Genomic DNA, 20,811 nt, shown 5'->3' on the forward strand with positions numbered 1-20,811 from the left:
TTGGTTCTCAGTGAATGTAGGTTTGCGGCAGGGGTGTGTGATGTCTCCATGGTTGTTTAATTTGTTTATGGATGGGGTTGTTAGGGAGGTGAATGCAAGAGTTTTGGAAAGAGGGGCAAGTATGCAGTCCGTTGTGGATGAGAGAGCTTGGGAAGTGAATCAGTTGTTGTTCGCTGATGATACAGCGCTGGTGGCTGACTCATGTGAGAAACTGCAGAAGCTGGTGACTGAGTTTGGTAAAGTGTGTGAAAGAAGAAAGCTGAGAGTAAATGTGAATAAGAGCAAGATTATTAGGTACAGTAGGGTTGAGGGACAAGTCAGTTGAGAGGTAAGTTTGAATGGAGAAAAACTTGAGGAAGTGAAGTGTTTTAGATATGTGGGAGTGGATTTGGCAGCGGATGGAACCATGGAAGCGGAAGTGAATCATGGGGTGGGGGAGGGGGGCGAAAATTCTGGGAGCATTGGAGAATGTGTGGAAGTCGAGAACATTATCTCGGAAAGCAAAAATGGGTATGTTTGAAGGAATAGTGGTTCCAACATTGTTATATGGTTGTGAGGCGTGGGCTATGGATAGAGTTGTGCGGAGGAGGGTAGATGTGCTGGAAATGAGATGCTTAAGGACAATATGTGGTGTGAGGTGGTTTGATGGAGTAAATGATGATGGGGTGGGGGAGATGTGTGGTAATAAAAAGAGTGTGGTCGAGAGAGCAGAAGAGGGTGTTTTGAAGTGGTTTGGTCACGTGGAGAGAGTGAGTGAGGAAAGATTGACCAAGAGGATATATGTGTCTGAGGTGGAGGGAACGAGAAGTGGGAGACCAAATTGGAGGTGGAAAGATGGAGTGAAAAAGATTTTGAGTGATCGGGGCCTGAACATGCAGGAGGGTGAAAGGCGTGCAAGGAATAGAATGAATTGGAACGATGTGGTATACCGGGGTTGACGTGCTGTCAGTGGATTGAACCAGGGCATGTGAAGCGTCTGGGGTAAACCATGGAAAGTTGTGTGGGGCCTGGTTGTGGAAAGGGAGCTGTGGTTTAGGTGCATTATTACATGACAGCTAGAGACTGAGTGTGAACGAATGGGGCCTTTGTTGTCTTTTCCTAGCGCTGACTCGCGCACATGAGGGGGAGGGGGTTGTTATTTCATGTCTGGCGGGGTGACGATTTTTTTTTCTTTTCATACTATTCACCATTTCCCATATTAGCGAGGTAGTGTTAAGAACAGAGGACTGAGCCTTTGAGAGAATATCCTCACTTGGCCCCGTTCTCTGTTCCTTCTTTTAGAAAATCTAAAAACGAGAGGGGGAGATTTCCAGCCTCCTGCTCCCTCCCCCTTTTAGTCGCCTTCTACGACTCGCGTAAAATTGAAAATGTCCGGGAAAAACCCTTGAAACGGAAGTTAGGAAATGGGTACTTCCCTTGGGCCTCATTCGTACCTGGCTTCCGTACCCTGAATATACTTTATTGTTACATTGCGGCGTTTTTGTGGGGCGAGTTGTATGGTACGAATCGAACTGAAATCGCGGTCTCGGTAGCGCTTGCTCACATCTGTTATGGAGTGTTTAATAATGATCGTGATGGCCAATTTTTTGAAAAAATAAAACGTGCTTCGCATTTGCCAAGTCAACTCTTATTGACTGAGATTGTTTGTCCTATCGGTCCATCACAAAAGAACCGAATTCATGACACTTGGTATGCAGATTGGAATACTATAAATTGTGCATATTGCCAAGAATATATTTTAATCCATAACGCCAATTCAGTCTATTCAGCAATATTGATTCAAAATCCTTCTCTGGATTTTTTGGTTTGAGCTGTACACGATCCAAGTAATAATTTATAAAGAATATATAATATACATGTACAATAGGAAAACACTAACCATTGCAAACTAGTTGAAGTTCTGAGTCATAAGTTGTGATTATCCAAGAAGTAGCATCATGTACTTATTAACATCAAGAATTGAGAGTATGGTTGATGAAAATGGATTTTTACCAAACTTGATCTTTATGGAAATCCCTCGAATGCTAAAGATTTCCAATATTTTAGGTAAATGGCCTTAGTCACAGTGCTGAGTCAGAAAATTTCTGTATCATGCAAATTGGTCATCTTGTGGCTCATAAAGCATTGAGAGCCAGCCTCATACAGAAAGCTCTTGATAGTCCTGTCAATACAAGTCCAATCCTAAATCATTAGCACTAACATGGTAACGAAGTTATAAATGTGTTCAATAGAACAAACACAAACCAATGATCAGTGTTATCCAGATGGTTTGTCCATTGAAGTCCATTCAGATTAAGTGGGCTGAAAACCCTGTAGAAAATATCCTGGAAAACATTTACAGATCCTGGAAATATCCTGGAAAAAGCCTTGAATTTTATGTCAGTAAAAGAGTGGGAACCCTGTATATATATATATATATATTATATATATATATATATATATATATATATATATATATATATATATATATATAATATATATATATATATATATATATATATATATATATATATATATATATATATATATATATATATTTCTTCCTTTCTTTCATACTATTCGCCATTTCCCGCGATAGCGAGGTAGCGTTAAGAACAGAGGACTGGGCCTTTGAGGGAATATCCTCACCTGACCCCCTTCTCTGTTCCTTCTTTTGGGTGTGAATGGCCAGCAAATCTTATTGCTGTTGCCAATTGTTTACTTGAGTCATGACTACAGAAATCACATTAAGAATACAAAAAGGTAATAAACTTCTCTCCCCTTTAAAAGATATTGCCGTAGATTGACAGTACGACTAGTATAGAACGCGAATAACTGACGAGAACTTGGAACATATGGAAGTCCATACGTTTCACAACTGGAATGTTTATGTTTGAGTGTGTGTGTGTGTAAAACTAGAAAGAAACAAAATAAAGAGTGTCAGGCGATTTCGTATATTTCATTGGCAGTGTGATATATGCAGAGGTAATTGCACTTTGGAAGTTCGGGTAGTTTATTGAAGCTTCACAAGCACTACATGTTTCACGGATGAAATCGGCCTCGTCCAGAGTGTAAAAAATTAGTTTCAACTCGTAACACAAGCACACAGAAGTGTACCTTCTTCTACCGCCATGATGAAGCTGAAACTTTGTCCGTGACCGTTAAAGGGAAAGTTGGTGGTGCCTTGTGGTTTAAAGGGGGGGCTATGAGGGAGTGGTTGGCCTGGGTAGCGAGATGTGTGTTCAGCTACTTTCCTTATGGTGTCTTGTCTTGATAGTTTATTCACAATGATTTTGTTGGTAAGAGGATGTCCTTTAAAGTGACCTGGAGATAGGTTAAAGTTATTATTAAAAATTTAGACATTCATGGTCACTATGGGTAGCATAATCTGATGAGCAGGGGGTTACACCATGACTAGCTTGTTAAGGTTTACAGGGTGATCAATTTCCCTGCCAGTGCTCAGCAGTACTGTGGTCACCTCGACGTACAGAGTGACTGGCTTACCTGTCTGGCCAGTGTATACATCTTTACGTGCCATACTATTAATCAAGGTCTCACGAATAGCGCTGCTATATTGGAGGTAACATTAGAAACAATTTTTCTTTTGTAGTAACTTTCATACATTAGGTAAGTTACTATGGCAACACTAGACATTTAGATGTACCAGCCTTTTCTGCATGGGTGTTACTAGATATCTTGAATGTCTTCCTAGCTTTCCAGTAAGCTTAATCAGAAACCACTCGGGGTAACATCAATGCCCAACTGTACATTTTATATACTTTCTTCTAGGGTCGTGGATATCACATATACGTAGTGTTCCTGAGAAAAACGTGGACATAACTATAGACATTTTTGCAGGATGATCTTGGATTGAAGAACTTGGAATATAACACAGCGTTGTTGTATTCTTGTAGATCTTGAAGGATAAGTGATCACATTTCTTAGTTCTCATAACCATCAAGAATCAGCAATTAGCCCTATGTTCCCAATCAGTCTTGAAATTGATGGTAGGGTGAATGTTATTTGATTGATTAAAGAAGACCTCATAGTCTTGGCAAGATAGCCATAAGGACCACACATCCCCGAGACCACACATCCCCGATATATCTAAGCCAGATTTTAGGATGGTTACTGATGGAGTTAGGATTTCATAGGATTTCCAAGTCTCAAAGTACTCTATGAATGATTTACTAAGGGTGGGACTAAGATGGTATCCCATGGCTCGACCAAAATTTGTCTATAATTACCCTCAGGATCTTATAAAACTATATTGGAAATACAGAGTTCTAGTAAGTTAATGCAAGTTTTTGTGGGTAGCGTTAATTTGAGACTGAGATTGGGTAACTTTCTCCTTAAGTAATTGGTGGTGACTTTGATGAACAAGGAATTCACAATAATGAGCTATGTTCAGGCAAATTAAAGTACAAAAACTAGGCTGTATGTCACATGAGATGGTAAGATGTGTGTGTGAGAGAGAGAGAGAGGTTTCCTTGAACATGGCTACGGTGTTTAGATCGAGTCCATATCGTAGAGCAAGTTTTTCCTCCTGGGTTAGATGATGGGACGAAAGATTTATAATTCTCATAAACTTTTATACAAATTCTATTAATTTTACATCCCAGCTGATTCTTCATCATTTTGATTTATTGATTTTTTAGCTCGTTTCTTGTTTCATTCATACGGTTGGCAGCAGCGACTAGGTCAGCACAAAAGGAAGAAAATTCTCTTTTGGCTTGTCTAATGTTGTTGAAGGTCTTGTTGGAGTCTGTTTTTGCTTTGAGTGTGTACTGTAGAAGAACTCATGTTCATTTCTCCCAAATGGACTGTGTTTCTTCTAATGAAAGGCACTTAGGATTAGGTAGCTTGTTGTCATTTTGTTTCTAGTGCATTCTTTTGGGAATTTATTTTGTAACATCTTGTTAGCGCATTATATATATTCACACTAAGTGATTAACCTTCAAAGGAGAGAATGCTGGATATTATGTAGTGAGAGGGGTAAACCTTAGAGGGAATATCCTCACTTAGCCCCCTTCTCTGTTCCTTTTGGAAAATTAGAAACGGGAGCAGAGGATTTCTAGCCCCCGCTCTCTACGTCTCTTCGTCGTATATCAACTGACTTATATTTCTTGTATCTCCCCTGATTATGTGATTATTACACGAAAGTGCGCTTGGGAAATCGTATTTAAGTCCCCCGTGGACTCATAGGAATATATATATATATATATATATATATATATATATATATATATATATATATATATATATATATATATATATATATTTTTTTTTTTTTTTTTCATACTATTCGCTATTTCCCGCGATAGCGAGGTAGCGTTAAGAACAGAGGACTGGGCCTTTGAGGGAATATCCTCACCTGGACCTCTTCTCTGTTCCTTCTTTTGGAAAATAAAAAAAAAAAAAAAAAAAAAAACGAGAGGGGAGGATTTCCAGCCCCCCGCTCCCTTCCCTTTTAGTCGCTTTCTACGACACGCAGGGAATACGTGGGAAGTATTCTTTCTCCCCTATCCCCAGGGAATAATTGTTATCAAGTAGAAAAATAATCCAATAACGACAAAGCCTGTGTGTTTTTGTGAAATGGCTATACCTATGAGCTTAACTGCCATTCAGGAAGACCACTACCACGCACAAGAGGTGAACAAAGGGAATGCAGTCATGCTAACACAACAGGAAAACAGAAAAGTAATCGACAAGAAGAAGCAACTGACTGTTAAATTACACTACATATATGTAACGTACTGCAAGCAAGATATTTATATGGTTGTGCTTAAAGTGAAAAATCAGTAAGGGATAAAGAAAATAATACTGAAACTGTCCTGTCAATAATACCGCATTTGTCTCTCACCAAGGGAAGCTCATAAGGTGAACTACTTCTGATTTATCTCTATCCTCAAGAAACGTGAAGAAAAAAGCCTCCAAAATGTGTCAGCAGTAGCTGTAATCTATATAGTACCATTCCTCAATAAATGGTTTAGTAGCAACTGGTACTTCCAATGAAAATTTATATATATATATATATATATATATATATATATATATATATATATATATATATATATATATATATATAAACAGACAACAACGCCAGTGTTGGGCAAGGAGGAAGACGGGAACGTAGGAAGTCCCTTATACGTGAGTAAGCGGAGGAGTTCTCCAACCTTCTTATTAGACGGCTGATTTCACCTTTTTCTAGTCCGGACCCAACACCCTAAGGCTACCAAACTGTACCTGGTGCTTGCATGTGTGCTTGGCCCCCAAGGTCTTTGTTGGGTACGCTGGTCAGGTCAAAAGCCAGACCCATCATACATACTCAGTCGTTGTTTCGTGTTCAAGGGTCGTCCCATCTCGCTGAAGGAGTTATGGTGAAAGCGTCGGCATGCGAAAGATTAAGTTGTTAACGTCGTGTCATCACTAGTGTAGTGACGCCATACGCGTGGAACAACAATAACACAACTCTTTAGTTATTGTATTATGCATGACAGTGACTGTCTAGGGTTATCAGAGGCCCCAGTGAGAGGCCCATGATTTTGATTAAGATGGGAAAGTGTGCAACATGGAAAGAGAAGGTTGGACCGAAGCTACGAAGTTAACTAACGAGGCTGCATGGCTCAAGGGACTTCTGTTCAGTTTTCTTGTGTCGTGTGTCCTCCAAAACGACAGTTAGGCTGTAGTCGATGTTGTGTGGATTGACTCGCATAAACTCACATCACCGTATGATAAACGTTTTGTACAGAAGTTCACATTAGAATATACAAAATGGTTAGCATGATAATGGTAAGAAGGGGGCCTAGTCAGTTACAAATACCATTGGTCAACGAAGGTGCATGAATTATAGGATGCTATTAATTCTGTGTGTGTGCAAGCCATTTACTTGTCAAGATGTTATAATAAAAAGAGATTAATGAACCCACAGCTGAACTGACCTCATAAAGATCTGTGTTAATTATCACAATGACGCTCTGATTGCTTTATGGCACAACATTTAAAGACAGTCTATAATAAAGCGAACAGCTCACTCACCGGCCAAAACAATATAATTTTAACATGAAAAATCTGTTATTTTTCTTTCCATGTTGTATTTTCTCCTCAAAGACAGCATTTGTACCAAGGTGGTGATGATTGACTGCCAGGAGCGGTTTGCTATAGAGTAACAATCACGAAATATAAATTCGCTCTCCAACTTGCACGAGAGAGAGAGAGAGAGAGAGAGAGAGAGAGAGAGAGAGAGAGAGAGAGAGAGAGAGGAGATAGAGAGAGAGAGAGAGAGAGAGAGAGAGAGAATGGCAGGCGTCACAAGGTAACAGCCTGTCGTGTACCCAAAGTATTGACGTTTTCGCGTTTGTGTGAGATCATTCCATCTTAGTTGTTTGAAGAAAAAAAAAAGGTATTTATAGAATATTCACTGAGAATGTTGATACTTCGAAAAGATTTAAAAAAAAAAAAAAAATATACCCGATAATATGACGAAGTTTATGACTAAACTTGATATAAAGATGAAAACTTCTGAACTAAACCAAACCAGGCCAGGCGGGGAATGAGCAAGCAGAAGCGGCCAGCGCAAGAGATAAATGGTCGACTTAACCTATCCTAAACCCTGACCTTCCTCAAGAGGACTGACCTACCCTAAGTGTTCTCTCACTAACACACCCTTTGGGCACATCCTTTGCGTCCCTGGCTATTACGGCTCTAGTGTGCGTCGCAAAGGTGTGTTTACCAGGACGGAGGTAAGGGAAGGACTCCCGCGTTGTGCTCTGTTCATCTGTATTTGTTTCCTTGAATGTCTCTAAACCTAAAACTGGCAAGGACGACGCACGGTTCCTGGTGTTGACCGCCCAACAGCAGTTAACCATATTCGGGGAACTGAATGAACAGTGGGACCTCTGACAGTTGTTGATATATTCCTTTCTGCTTCAGTGGTAATGTAGAATGAAGATTAATGATCTCTTGGGATCAAGGAAATTCCAGATGAGACAGTCAAGGGTATATATCTTCGCTGATAAGAGTGCGAGAGCTCGCTTGTGGTAATGATAAGTGTTGTTGAGAGGGCTGCAGAGGATGTACTGAAATCGTTTGGACATCGGAGAGAACGAGTGGGGAGGAGTTGACAAAGAGGATGTACAGTATGTATCATAAGTGGAGGGGGAAATGAGGAAAAGTGGGGGAGGGGGGAGCAAATTGGAGATGGAAGGATGGAGTGAAGTAAATAAGATATCGGGTCCTGAACATACAGGAGGGTGAAAGGCATGCACGGGATAGAATTGAACAGGAACGATGTTGTAGACAGGGGTCGACATGCTGTCAATGGTTGAATGTGGGTAGGGAGCTGTGGTTTGGGTGCATTACACATAACAGCTTGGGAACAGGTGAGTGAATGCGGCCTTTCTTCGTCTGTTCCTGGCCTTACGTTTTTACACGTTTTTACAGCCGTGTTCAGAGTTGTTGAACTAGAGGCTTGTTTGAAGTAAACGTGTTTCCCTCACATCTGGGTATCCAGTTTTTTAAAGTATGCTGTTTGATATTAGTGAGTGGCTGGGTAAGAGCGATAACAACCAAATAACTTGATCACTACAATGGTGCTTGAAGGTGGGGTGGCCAACCAGGACACAGCGTCAGGGCAGAACGAAGGACATCCACTAGCCGGCTTGTGGAATTGTAAACTCCAGACTGGTTGCGGAGACGACCTGGCTGGCCTGGTCTTATGCTTCGTCATTACTTTTATTATCATAATTCTTTTTTTTTTTTTTTCATGGTAGCTGAGACGGCACAGGCAACTGAATGCTCTAATCGTGGCCAGCAGCGCTGACTACTACAGCATGGTTCAGAGCGCCATACTGTATAAGATTACGAGTATAGTTGACGCAACAATCCTCTGTAAGTTCACTATAATCGCTGTAGTGTAGCATACTGTTAGTCGTCCGTCCGTCTGCGGGGCATTAGCGACAGTGTGGCTCCCTTGCTGCTAGCCGCTCTGGACGATAGTAATTGGTATCGACTTTCACGATCGGTCCCTCTGTTTTGTAAACACGTTCTGATGTTCCACCATGATTTGCGTCATATTTGATAACCAGGTTCTTTTACTGCATGATGCCTTGTGTTACCTAGTGTTTTTGTAATCAGTGTGTGCATAATGGATGAGTGCCGCCAGACGCCAGTCAGAAAGCCAAAATGTTTTTGTATATATATATATATATATATATATATATATATATATATATCCCTGGGGATAGGGGAGAAAGAATACTTCTCACGTATTCCCTGCGTGTCGTAGAAGGCGATTAAAAGGGAAGGGAGCGGGGGGCTGGAAATCCTCCCCTCTCGTTTTTTAATTTTCCAAAAGAAGGAACAGAGAAGGGAGCCAAGTGAGGATATTCCCTGAAAGGCTCAGTCTTCTGTTCTTAACGCTACCTCGCCAACGCGGGAAATGGCGAATAGTATGAAAAAAAAAAAAAAAAAAAAAAAAATATATATATATATATATATATATATATATATATATATATATATATATATATATATATATATATATATATATAAAACATACAATTCCTCCAACAGCCTGGATCATAGCCTAGCGGTAGCGCTCCCGCCTGTTGCACAGGGGTCCCGGGTTCGATCCTGGCTGTTGGAGGTTTTTATGTTCTATGAAGGTGCGCGGTTTCAGAAGTGGTAGAGGATGTGTGGATCAGGTGTTTGCTTTGAAGAATGTATGTGAGAAATACTTAGAAAAGCAAATGGATTTGTATGTAGCATTTATGGATCTGGAGAAGGCATATGATAGAGTTGATAGAGATGCTCTGTGGAAGGTATTAAGAATATATGGTGTGGGAGGCAAGTTGTTAGAAGCAGTGAAAAGTTTTTATCGAGGATGTAAGGCATGTGTACGTGTAGGAAGAGAGGAAAGTGATTGGTTCTCAGTGAATGTAGGTTTGCGGCAGGGGTGTGTGATGTCTCCATGGTTGTTTAATTTGTTTATGGATGGGGTTGTTAGGGAGGTAAATGCAAGAGTCCTGGAAAGAGGGGCAAGTATGAAGTCTGTTGGGGATGAGAGAGCTTGGGAAGTGAGTCAGTTGTTGTTCGCTGATGATACAGCGCTGGTGGCTGATTCATGTGAGAAACTGCAGAAGCTGGTGACTGAGTTTGGTAAAGTGTGTGGAAGTAGAAAGTTAAGAGTAAATGTGAATAAGAGCAAGGTTATTAGGTACAGTAGGGGTGAGGGTCAAGTCAATTGGGAGGTGAGTTTGAATGGAGAAAAACTGGAGGAAGTGAAGTGTTTTAGATATCTGGGAGTGGATCTGTCAGCGGATGGAACCATGGAAGCGGAAGTGGATCATAGGGTGGGGGAGGGGGCGAAAATTTTGGGAGCCTTGAAAAATGTGTGGAAGTCGAGAACATTATCTCGGAAAGCAAAAATGGGTATGTTTGAAGGAATAGTGGTTCCAACAATGTTGTATGGTTGCGAGGCGTGGGCTATGGATAGAGATGTGCGCAGGAGGATGGATGTGCTGGAAATGAGATGTTTGAGGACAATGTGTGGTGTGAGGTGGTTTGAGCGAGTGAGTAACGTAAGGGTAAGAGAGATGTGTGGAAATAAAAAGAGCGTGGTTGAGAGAGCAGAAGAGGGTGTTTTGAAATGGTTTGGGCACATGGAGAGAATGAGTGAGGAAAGATTGACCAAGAGGATATATGTGTCGGAGGTGGAGGGAACGAGGAGAAGAGGGAGACCAAATTGGAGGTGGAAAGATGGAGTGAAAAAGATTTTGTGTGATCGGGGCCTGAACATGCAGGAGGGTGAAAGGAGGGCAAGGAATAGAGTGAATTGGAGCGATGTGGTATACAGGGGTTGACGTGCTGTCAGTGGATTGAATCAAGGCATGTGAAGCGTCTGGGGTAAACCATGGAAAGCTGTGTAGGTATGTATATTTGCGTGTGTGGACGTATGTACATGTGTATGGGGGGGGGGTTGGGCCATTTCTTTCGTCTGTTTCCTTGCGCTACCTCGCAAACGCGGGAGACAGCGACAAAGTATAAAAAAAAAAAAATATATATATATATATATATATATATATATATATATATATATATATATATATATATATATATATATATATATATTCCTATGAGTCCACGGGGAAAACGAAACACGAAAAGTTCCCAAGTGCACTTTCGTGTAATAATCACATCATCAGGGGAGACACAAGAGAGAAATATAACAGTCAGTTGATATACATCGAAGAGACGAAGCTAGGACGTCATTTGGTATATATATATATATATATATATATATATATATATATATATATATATATATATATATATATATATATGTATATATATATATATATATATATATATATATATATATATATATATATATATATATATATATATGTTTAACTTGTGTATTACGATTTCTGTGTTAAGAAGTGACTGCTCAGAAGCCGATAACCATTACATTAATCACATACCTTCATGCATACGCCGATCACCAAATTTTCTACTTTATATGTTTGTTATGTATGGTGCTGACTCTGACTTAAGAACCTTTATCTGGTGGTAGACGTTAAATCTACGAACCTAAGAGAAGCGAGCGGTGTGGTGTTGAAATGTGCAGTGTTTCGAGCAGAAGCAGCCACTATACCCCGATCAGAGATTGTCGGTGTAGCTTAGCTGACAGCAGTCAGTCTCTTGCTCCGAAGTGAAGCTTGTAAACATTGTATTGAGGTCAGGAAGAACCCGTCATGATTTCCCGGTGTGAGTTTTGACTGGACGTATCCGCCAGTTGTGGTTCCGATAGTTAAAGCTCGTGGTGTGGTTAGTTACCGACTGGGCCCCTTGCTGTTCACATATACACACTCGCACACTTTTAAACAACAAAGACACCACCGTCCAAAGCCATAGAAACTAGTGGAGTGGTATGGTTCAAATACCTCCAATTTCCAAGTGAACCAGTATGCTTCAGATCACTGTCATTAGGAAATGAACTACAGTTTTGCTCCCGAGAGCTTGCTGCTTGTGTGCTGCCAAGCGAAACTCGGCGCAAGCTGCTGCGTCATATGATTACTGTGTGGCCATGGGCAACTCGAGGGTGGGCCGTTTTGACGTCTGTTTTTTTTCCGTACTCCTCGAAACTCTGGATCTTTCTCCCTTCTCATGTCATTCCTAACAACTATGACCTGGCGCATTTTAAGAGACAGGTTTTTCACTAACTCCAGAGTCCCTAGATATTTTCCTTTTTTTTTTTTTTTTTTTCGTTTTCCCTTATAATCCTCACTATATTTCAGTGAAGACCCGGGTTTGATGTGGACTTTTGTCCTTTGACTTGACCCCTAAGAATGTATACAAAGAGTCGGTCGTCATAATCAAGGGTCGTACTGTAAGTTTAGGCTATTAATGAGTCATCGTTGTTGGATATATTGGTTTTAAGCTACCAAAAGGTAATTAACATTTCATCAACAGTCGGTACCCGTTAAAACTTGAGAACTTCAACGATGGATCGTCACGAAAAGCTGACGTAAGAAAAGTGGATATTGAGACATGCAGATGATGTGGTAATGTGTGGATCGATTTCTGGAGCACAACGTTAACGAGCTTAGGATATGATAGCGTCATTTTTGCCATGACCCTTAATGTTCAGGTCAGAGGTCAGGCCTTTCAAAGGGGTTGAGTTCAGTGCTGCGATGGCATTGTTCCGGACGTAACCGGCGTCTCACGCACACAGGAAAGACTGGTGTTGAGTGGACGATGAACATCATCAAGGTGCCCTTCCAGTTGAGGGCAAGGAGCTAACCTGTCTCCGTTCCTCCCCAGCAGAACGAGTAAGACGATTTAAAATTCTCCGATACTAATGATAAGCTGAGAGACAGATGTGCAACAACAGCAAGAGAACGTCTGTAGCTTACCTCAGCTCCAGGGAGACTGAGACAAAGCTGATGGACTGGACAAATGAATTTTGATATCGATAAGCGAACGCTTTTACACACACCGGTTGTGGAATGGAGAAGGCGAGCTGATATTCAGACAGATGATGTCAGAACTGCAAAGGGTAACCAAGGGAAAATATTTCAGGTGTAAGATAATCTATTATGACCTGAACGTTAGTCAAGCAATGAACATATGCATTAAAAAAAAAAAAGACGAACGGAATTCTTGGATTTTTAGGTGAGGGACGCAAATTCAAGTCTTGCATGAATTAGCCATAACTTTGTCCACTACATTGGTGCACCCACCACCTCCTTGAATACTGAGTTCAGTTTTGGTGGCCATGTATAAAGAGAGAAATAGAGATTAGAAGGAGTGTGTGACGGCTGAATATGAAGATGACTACAGGAATGAGCACTAGCAGGAGTTACCTTAAACGTATTTAGCTAAGAAAAAAGTGCGGTGATAAATGATTCACTCAAGGTACTGAATTTATTAGATATTGCGGTAACAGATGACTCACTAAATGTCCTTAATTTATCAAAAGCCTTCGATGAACTCGTTCTAAAAGGCTGCATAAAGTTAGATTTCTGTGATTTCACCGGTAATATATGAATATATAATATATAATGAATATAATCTTGGGCAAACGTTTCACCTCGAATGAGGAAAACGACTGTCTCTTCAACAGTATTGTTATCACATGGAATGACTTACAATCAGAGTAGGTCAAAGCAGCACCGTAGACACGTTTAAGAATAAACACAACAAACACTTCGCCTGGCGTCCATAGCCAACATTATTTGCGTCTTCTGAGTTATATGTTAAAAGTTTTTCTCCTTAAGTCGTCTGCATGCTTTCCCATGTCTACTACGTTAATCTCTGAGTTTCTAAACTCTTCCATTATCATGATCAGCCTCGAAAAGACTTGGTGGTCTCTTGCTGTTTGAATGCCTTTATAAAGCATACTCTTAGAAACAAGTGCTCGTGTGGTACAAGAATTGATTATGAAGTTGGTTGCCGAGACTAGTCTGCTCAGTGTGTTGTTGTACAGATAGTCATCTGCGCCCCTTATGTTTGAGCTGACCGACACAGACGAAACCCAACACTGTAGTAACACACCACCGTCTCTTAGGTCAGGAGTAACAAGAATATCCACACGATGGTCGCAACGTTTCTTGGCTTGAGCCTTCGTCAGTTCTTAATAAGACTTCAGCATTTACCTCCGCAGTATAATACCTGTTTTGATAACCGGGAAAGGTTTTTGTTCACTGTTCGGCAGTTTTGTGTGAGGTAGCTCTGCATTACGTCAATTTGAGCGATGAGGATTTTATGCATCCTAGCTTAGTTTGAGGATTGTATGCATCCTAGCTTAACGCTGTGGATTGTCTTTCGAGTACTTAACAAGATGATGATTGTCTTGGCCGGATACCGTTCAACTTCGCCTTTTCCTTGCGAAGACCTGTAACTTAAGTCATTTAAAGTGGTATGAACGGCAGCAGCTGGCATATATCAGCTCAGACAGATAGACAAGAAGCTGACCATAAGCAGAAACACAAGGCCAGCCGCATGTGCAGCACGAAGGACCCTGCCCCAGACAGCCGTCACCACACAATTAACCTCTACAACATAGTTGTTTCTCTGCTAAGATCAAGGTGCGCCGTGCGTGATGTGCACCACGTTCACACCACCTCGGACTACCGACGACACTTCAGACTACCATCACCACAACAGACTAGTTTTCACCTGGAAAAGAAACTGTTGTATTCGAGGATAGCTAGAGTTGGTGGTGCTCCTACAGCTGTAAACCTGAGCAGCGGAGCAATGGTGCCTCGGAGAAGCAAATGATTCCAGTAAACTCTTGTGTTGACGGATTTTCAGCCATTGTTTTGTCATTAAACAAAAGTATTTTCAGCCATTGTTTTGTCATTAAACAAAAACTAGTAAACAATGCCTGCTGATCACAGTCAAGCCCTGCTTACTATTCCATGGTTTACCCTGACTACTTCATATGCCCAGGTTTATCCCATTGACAGGACGTCGCCCCTCGTATACAATAACTATATATAGATTCATTCTGTTCCATGCACGCCTCTTGCTGAACGTTCACACCGCGGTACCCCATGACCCCCTTCACCCTATCCTTCGATCTCCTTCTGGGGTCTTCCATCCCTCCTGTTCCCACTACTTCTGAGGTAGTCAGTCTATCTTCGCTAATATCCTGTCAATGTTCAGACCATTTCAGTACACCCTGGTCAGCCCTGACAGTCAGACTGCGCTCGTGCACGTCATTTCTTACGTTGTCATCATCACACCACAGAGTGATTGTCATCAGGCACTTTATTTCCAACACACGTCCATTACCTTCTTTTTGCATTCAGGATCCACGTTTCGCATCCAGATATCATCGTTAGGACGACATTAACTTCAAATATTTACCACCTCAGCTCTACCAGACACTGACCTCTACTTTCAAGAGTTTCTTAATTCACCAAGGACGTTAAGTCTTCGGCCCTCATGACTCATTTCAGTTCTGTGGTTCCGTCTGCTGCCATGTTCACTACCCCCCCATTCTCATTTACAATCATCTCATCCAATCTCACCTTGCCACACCTCATTACCTTACTTTTCTTTACACGCACTACTCAAGTTTCTTATACACAGTTATCTGAACTCTTTCACCAGCTTATACACAGTTATCTGAACTCTTTCACCAGCTTATACACAGTTATCTGAACTCTTTCACCAGCTTATAGAGCTTATCTCTGAAGATTACCACCAGAGGCGTGTCATCCCTGAAACGTACCTGATTCACCTCCCACAACAACCGCCCTCACAACCCAAAGGAAACCTTAGACCCACCCATTTCTCTTAAGAACCTTTGCATTTACCCTCCACCCCATCTTACAACCCCGCCCATACACAGATTCAACGACCACAGTGACCTTACCGCAAGATCACACCTTCACCGGTAGCCCCTCCCCGATCCCTCTCTTCCTTATCGCACCCATCATTCCAACGCTGTCTTTTTCTGGGGTCGAGGCTGGAGCCTCAACATGAAGTGATACGGACGCGTCCTTTGTGCAACCACCACCATCGTGACCATCCCCCCCCCCCCCCCACACACGTCTCGTTCATCGGAATCATGTCATAGGCAGAGATGCCACTGACACGCACGACAGGGCCACTGTGATGCCACTACAACCAGGGCCACTGCTGTGGAACTGATACCCGAGCCACTGAAACGCTACTGATTTCATGACCACTGTGGTGCCAGTAGTGAACCAGGACCACTATAGTGCCGCTGATACTGGGACCATAGTGGTGCCACTAACATGAGACCACTGGGGTTCCACTGATACCAAGACGGATCACAACTCTGACGCAAGGGATGCATGTAAAGCAGGGGATATACGTACATGGAACTTATGTATAAAATGGGGTATACATACATAGTATATATATATATATATATATATATATATATATATATATATATATATATATATATATATATATATACATATATATATATATATATATATATATATATATATATATATATATATATATATATATATATATATATAAATATCTTTCTTTTTGTTTCAAACTATTTGCCATTTCCCGCGGTAGCAAGGTAGCGTTAAGAACAGAGGACTGGGCCTCTGAGGGAATATCCTCACCTGGCCCCCTTCTCTGTTCCTTCTTTTGGAAAATAAAAAAAAACAAGAGGGGAGGATTTCCAGCCCCCGCTCCCTCCCCTTTTAGTCGCCTTCTACGACACGCAGGGAATACGTGGGAAGTATTCTTTCTCTCCTATCCCCAGGGATATATATATATATATATATATATATATATATATATATATATATATATATATATATATATATATATATATATATGTATATATATATATATATATATATATATATATATATATATATATATATATATATATATATATATATATATGGCACCTACATTAATGGGATATGTGAACGTACATATATGTTTCTCATGGGTTGAGCAAGGGTCTTTCTTCAATGATGTATGTACAGTTATTATTATTATAACCTCATATGTAATATATTATATCTCATTGCCCTCGGCATCAGAAGGATCTGATATGTAGGCCAGTCCAGGTGGCTGCAAATAAATAATGTGAAGCTATTAATCACTCCTGGTTGTTAACTGGAGGAGCAGGTTTTTAAGACGTTGAAGAACTTGGGAGGGGCTTACTGAAGGGTTCTTGGGAGTTCGGTGACCAGTGAAAGGTAATGGAGATGGAAGAGAAGCAGTGGCAGAAGTAGAGAAGGATCGTAAAGTCTTACTTCCAGCCGAGATCGTACGTTCTTGACCTGTCGGGGGAAAATCGTAATATATTTACTTTTGTTAATGATTGGCCAGGCATTGAGTCAGGCATGGGCCCTTGTTTGTACTACTGTATCTCTCGCCCAAATGTCTTATTTGGGTAGTTTTATTATTAAGGCCGTCAGTTTCAAAATTCTACCGCACGTTGAATAACAATGAACACATCAATGTCATTCCTGTGCTCTAGATAATTTTGAGGTCATATATATATATATATATATATATATATATATATATATATATATATATATATATATATATATATATATATATATATATATATATATATATATATATATATATATATATATATATATATATATATATATATATATATATATATATGTGTGTGTGTGTGTGTGTGTGTGTGTGTGTGTGTGTGTGTGTTATCCCTGGGGTTAGGGAAGAAAGAATACTTCCCACGTATTCCCTGCGTGTCGTATAAGGCGACTAAAAGGGGAGGGAGCGGGGGGCTGGAAATCCTCCCCTCTCGTCAAAGACTCGGTCCTCCGTTCTTAACGCTACCGTGCTGACGCGGGAAATAACACATAGTATGATATATATATATATATATATATATATATATATATATATATATATATATATATATATATATATATATATATATGGTTGATTATGTGTTATGCCTATGGACAGCTAGGGTCATTAACGCTGTAAACAATTTACAACCACCAGTCAGTGAAAAAAAAAATCCCTTTTATCCGACCACAAACCATCGCACGGCCTAACCTTAGAATGTATTTACATTTTACAAATAATTGGCTCCCAGTTGGCTAGGCACGGGACTGCAGGCTGGCGGGTGGTATAGGTTGGTGCTCACGTGATGAACACGCCCGGGGCACAAGTGGTGGGTCTGTCTTGGTTGACGCACCAAGGGTCGCCCGGGCGCCTGTGAGCCAGCCAGGCCAGACCTGACTCACGCGCTCGCTGGTCGGCGAGGATATGGGGTGCGAATGCGGGGTTTCCCTCCGACGCAACGAACGTTAAGGTCATTGTGTTTGGGATTATCTCGAAATTTCTCTCTAGCCTTGGTGTTTACATTGTTGTCTCTTGCTCATTAAACCGTCAACTCTTATGTTAACTGTGCCGACTATAGTTTGATGATCCCGATTATAGAGATAATAGAATTCATAATGTTGTAGAGTGAAGCCTAGCATTTATGTACAGATATTGATATTAGGTGTTTTTTAATGTAAATATGGATTAAATGCTTTTTGGATTCCTCGTCATCTCTCAGTTTATTTTTTTCATTTTATATGGTCGAGAGACCAAGATAGGTGAAGGCGAAAATGGAGGCACAACCCCACCCCCAAACTCATTTTGGACTCGCGGGTATCACAAGAGATTCTGACGTCTCTCGCTTTTGGCTTCTCGCGTCAAAATTCCGGAGTGAGTGTGGTGGAATCTCCCATGGCAATCCCCTCGGGGAATTTTGTTATCTCCCGGTGATCTGGAGGATTGCCACGGCGTCTTGACAGTTCAGCACTGAGCACGGTACAGTGGTGAACAGTTCCGTGTTGAAAGTAACCCAATTTAAGTTAGGATGGGTTGAGTTAGGTTAGGTTACGCTGAGTTAGGGTAGGAGAGGTTGAGTTAGGTTAGGTTACGCTGAGTTAGGGTAGGATGTGTTGAGTTAATTTACGCTGAGTTAGGGTAGGAGAGGTTGAGTTAGGTTAGGTTACGCTTAGTTAGGGTAGGAGAGGTTGAGTTAGGTTAGGTTACGCTGAGTTAGGGTAGGATGGGTTGAGTTAGGGTAGGTTACGGTGAGTTAGGGTAGGATGGGTTGAGTTAGGTTAGGTTACGCTGAGTTAGGGTAGGTTACGTTGAGTTAGGTCAGGTTACGGTGAGTTAGGGTAGGATGGGTTGAGTTAGGTTACGTTGAATTAGGGTAGGGTGGGTTGAGTTAGGTTACGTTGAGTTAGGGCAGGATGGTTGAGTTAGGTTAGGTTACGTTGAGTTAGGGTAGGAGAGGTTGAGTTCGGTTAGGTTACGCTGAGTTAGGGTAGGATAGGTTGAGTTAGGTTAGGTTACGCTGAGTTAGGGTAGGTTACGTTGAGTTAGGTCAGGTTACGGTGAGTTAGGGTAGGATGGGTTGAGTTAGGTTACGTTGAATTAGGGTAGGGTGGGTTGAGTTAGGTTACGTTGAGTTAGGGCAGGATGGTTGAGTTAGGTTAGGTTACGTTGAGTTAGGGTAGGAGAGGTTGAGTTCGGTTAGGTTACGCTGAGTTAGGGTAGGATAGGTTGAGTTAGGTTAGGTTACGCTGTTAGATTAGGTTACGTTGAATTAGGGTAGGTTACGGTATTCCTGATTTCCAGGTTACTTCAGTTGACCACAAACTTCTTCGTTAATGAGTTTTTTTTTTCTTTTTTTTTAGTAAACGAGGGCAACTTTCCTGTTACCTTCTCTTTATGATGTTCGTATTTAAAGGAACTTGTGTGTCACCTCTTGAACTTTGGGATTTCATCTTGGTAATGTACAAGTGGTCCTGCAGATCTGCCCTACACTAATTACACTAATTAGACAAACTGTTTTTCAGGCTCCATCTTAGAGGCGGTGAATACACTGCCCCCTGCCTTACAAGGCAGGTTTTTTAACAGCTTTTTCTGCAGCTTTCCAACACATCACTGCTGCTTCCGTGGACGCTTAAATTGATTTGTCGTCATCATCCCACAGCTGCAGTAAAGTCTCATGGGATCGTGAAACATCCACTCTTCAGAATCGCCTTCATTTCAGTGCAAAATCAATTTTCGCTGTTGTCTCTGTGCAACGAAATTTGTGTTTTATGTTTTTTCGAATATTTCTCTAAGGTTTTGCCTTAGTATCACTTTTTTTCTGTTCTTGCATTCATGTGTTAGTAATACAACTTTACCCTCGCTACACTCATTATCTCTCTCAGAACCACCCTCCCCTGCAGCGCTCAGGTTACGAATCTGTTTGGCTGGGTCAGAATGTTGACTGACAGACCATAACACTGTCGCACAGGCAGACGTCCAACATGGGGTTATAGTTGAGGATTTACTGGTTGCAAGTGGAGGAATACATTCACGTAAACCAAGAGAACGCTTCATGTACTGCAGAGACTTGTGATGGGAATTTATGAGATTTCGGTTATCTTAGTTTCTGGTGGTACAAATGCATTATGCTGTAGCATAGGTCTTATCAGAATCATGATAACTGGCGTATTATAGTCATATAATTGATTGATCCAGCCTCAAGATAGTGCCATGTTCGACAGCCACAGTGGGTGATAGGTACTTACGTACGTAATACTCTGCCTCATTGTATGGGAGTTTCGCCATGATGGACTTGAGTTACTGAAATCAATTCCAAACCTCCCCGTCTTGGGAAGCAACACGCTGCAGACGGTTGCCCAACTTTTCCCCTCCTATTTCGCCCAAATGTGGCAGAAGGTGATCATATTATGAACAAGTTCCTGTATCGTTACTTTTTCGTCTATGTACGTAAATTGACCCAGCCGTCTTTATATTGTTACGCGTTTC

This window comes from Panulirus ornatus, chromosome 30, assembly GCF_036320965.1.
Source record: "Panulirus ornatus isolate Po-2019 chromosome 30, ASM3632096v1, whole genome shotgun sequence".
Classification (NCBI taxonomy): domain Eukaryota; kingdom Metazoa; phylum Arthropoda; class Malacostraca; order Decapoda; family Palinuridae; genus Panulirus; species Panulirus ornatus.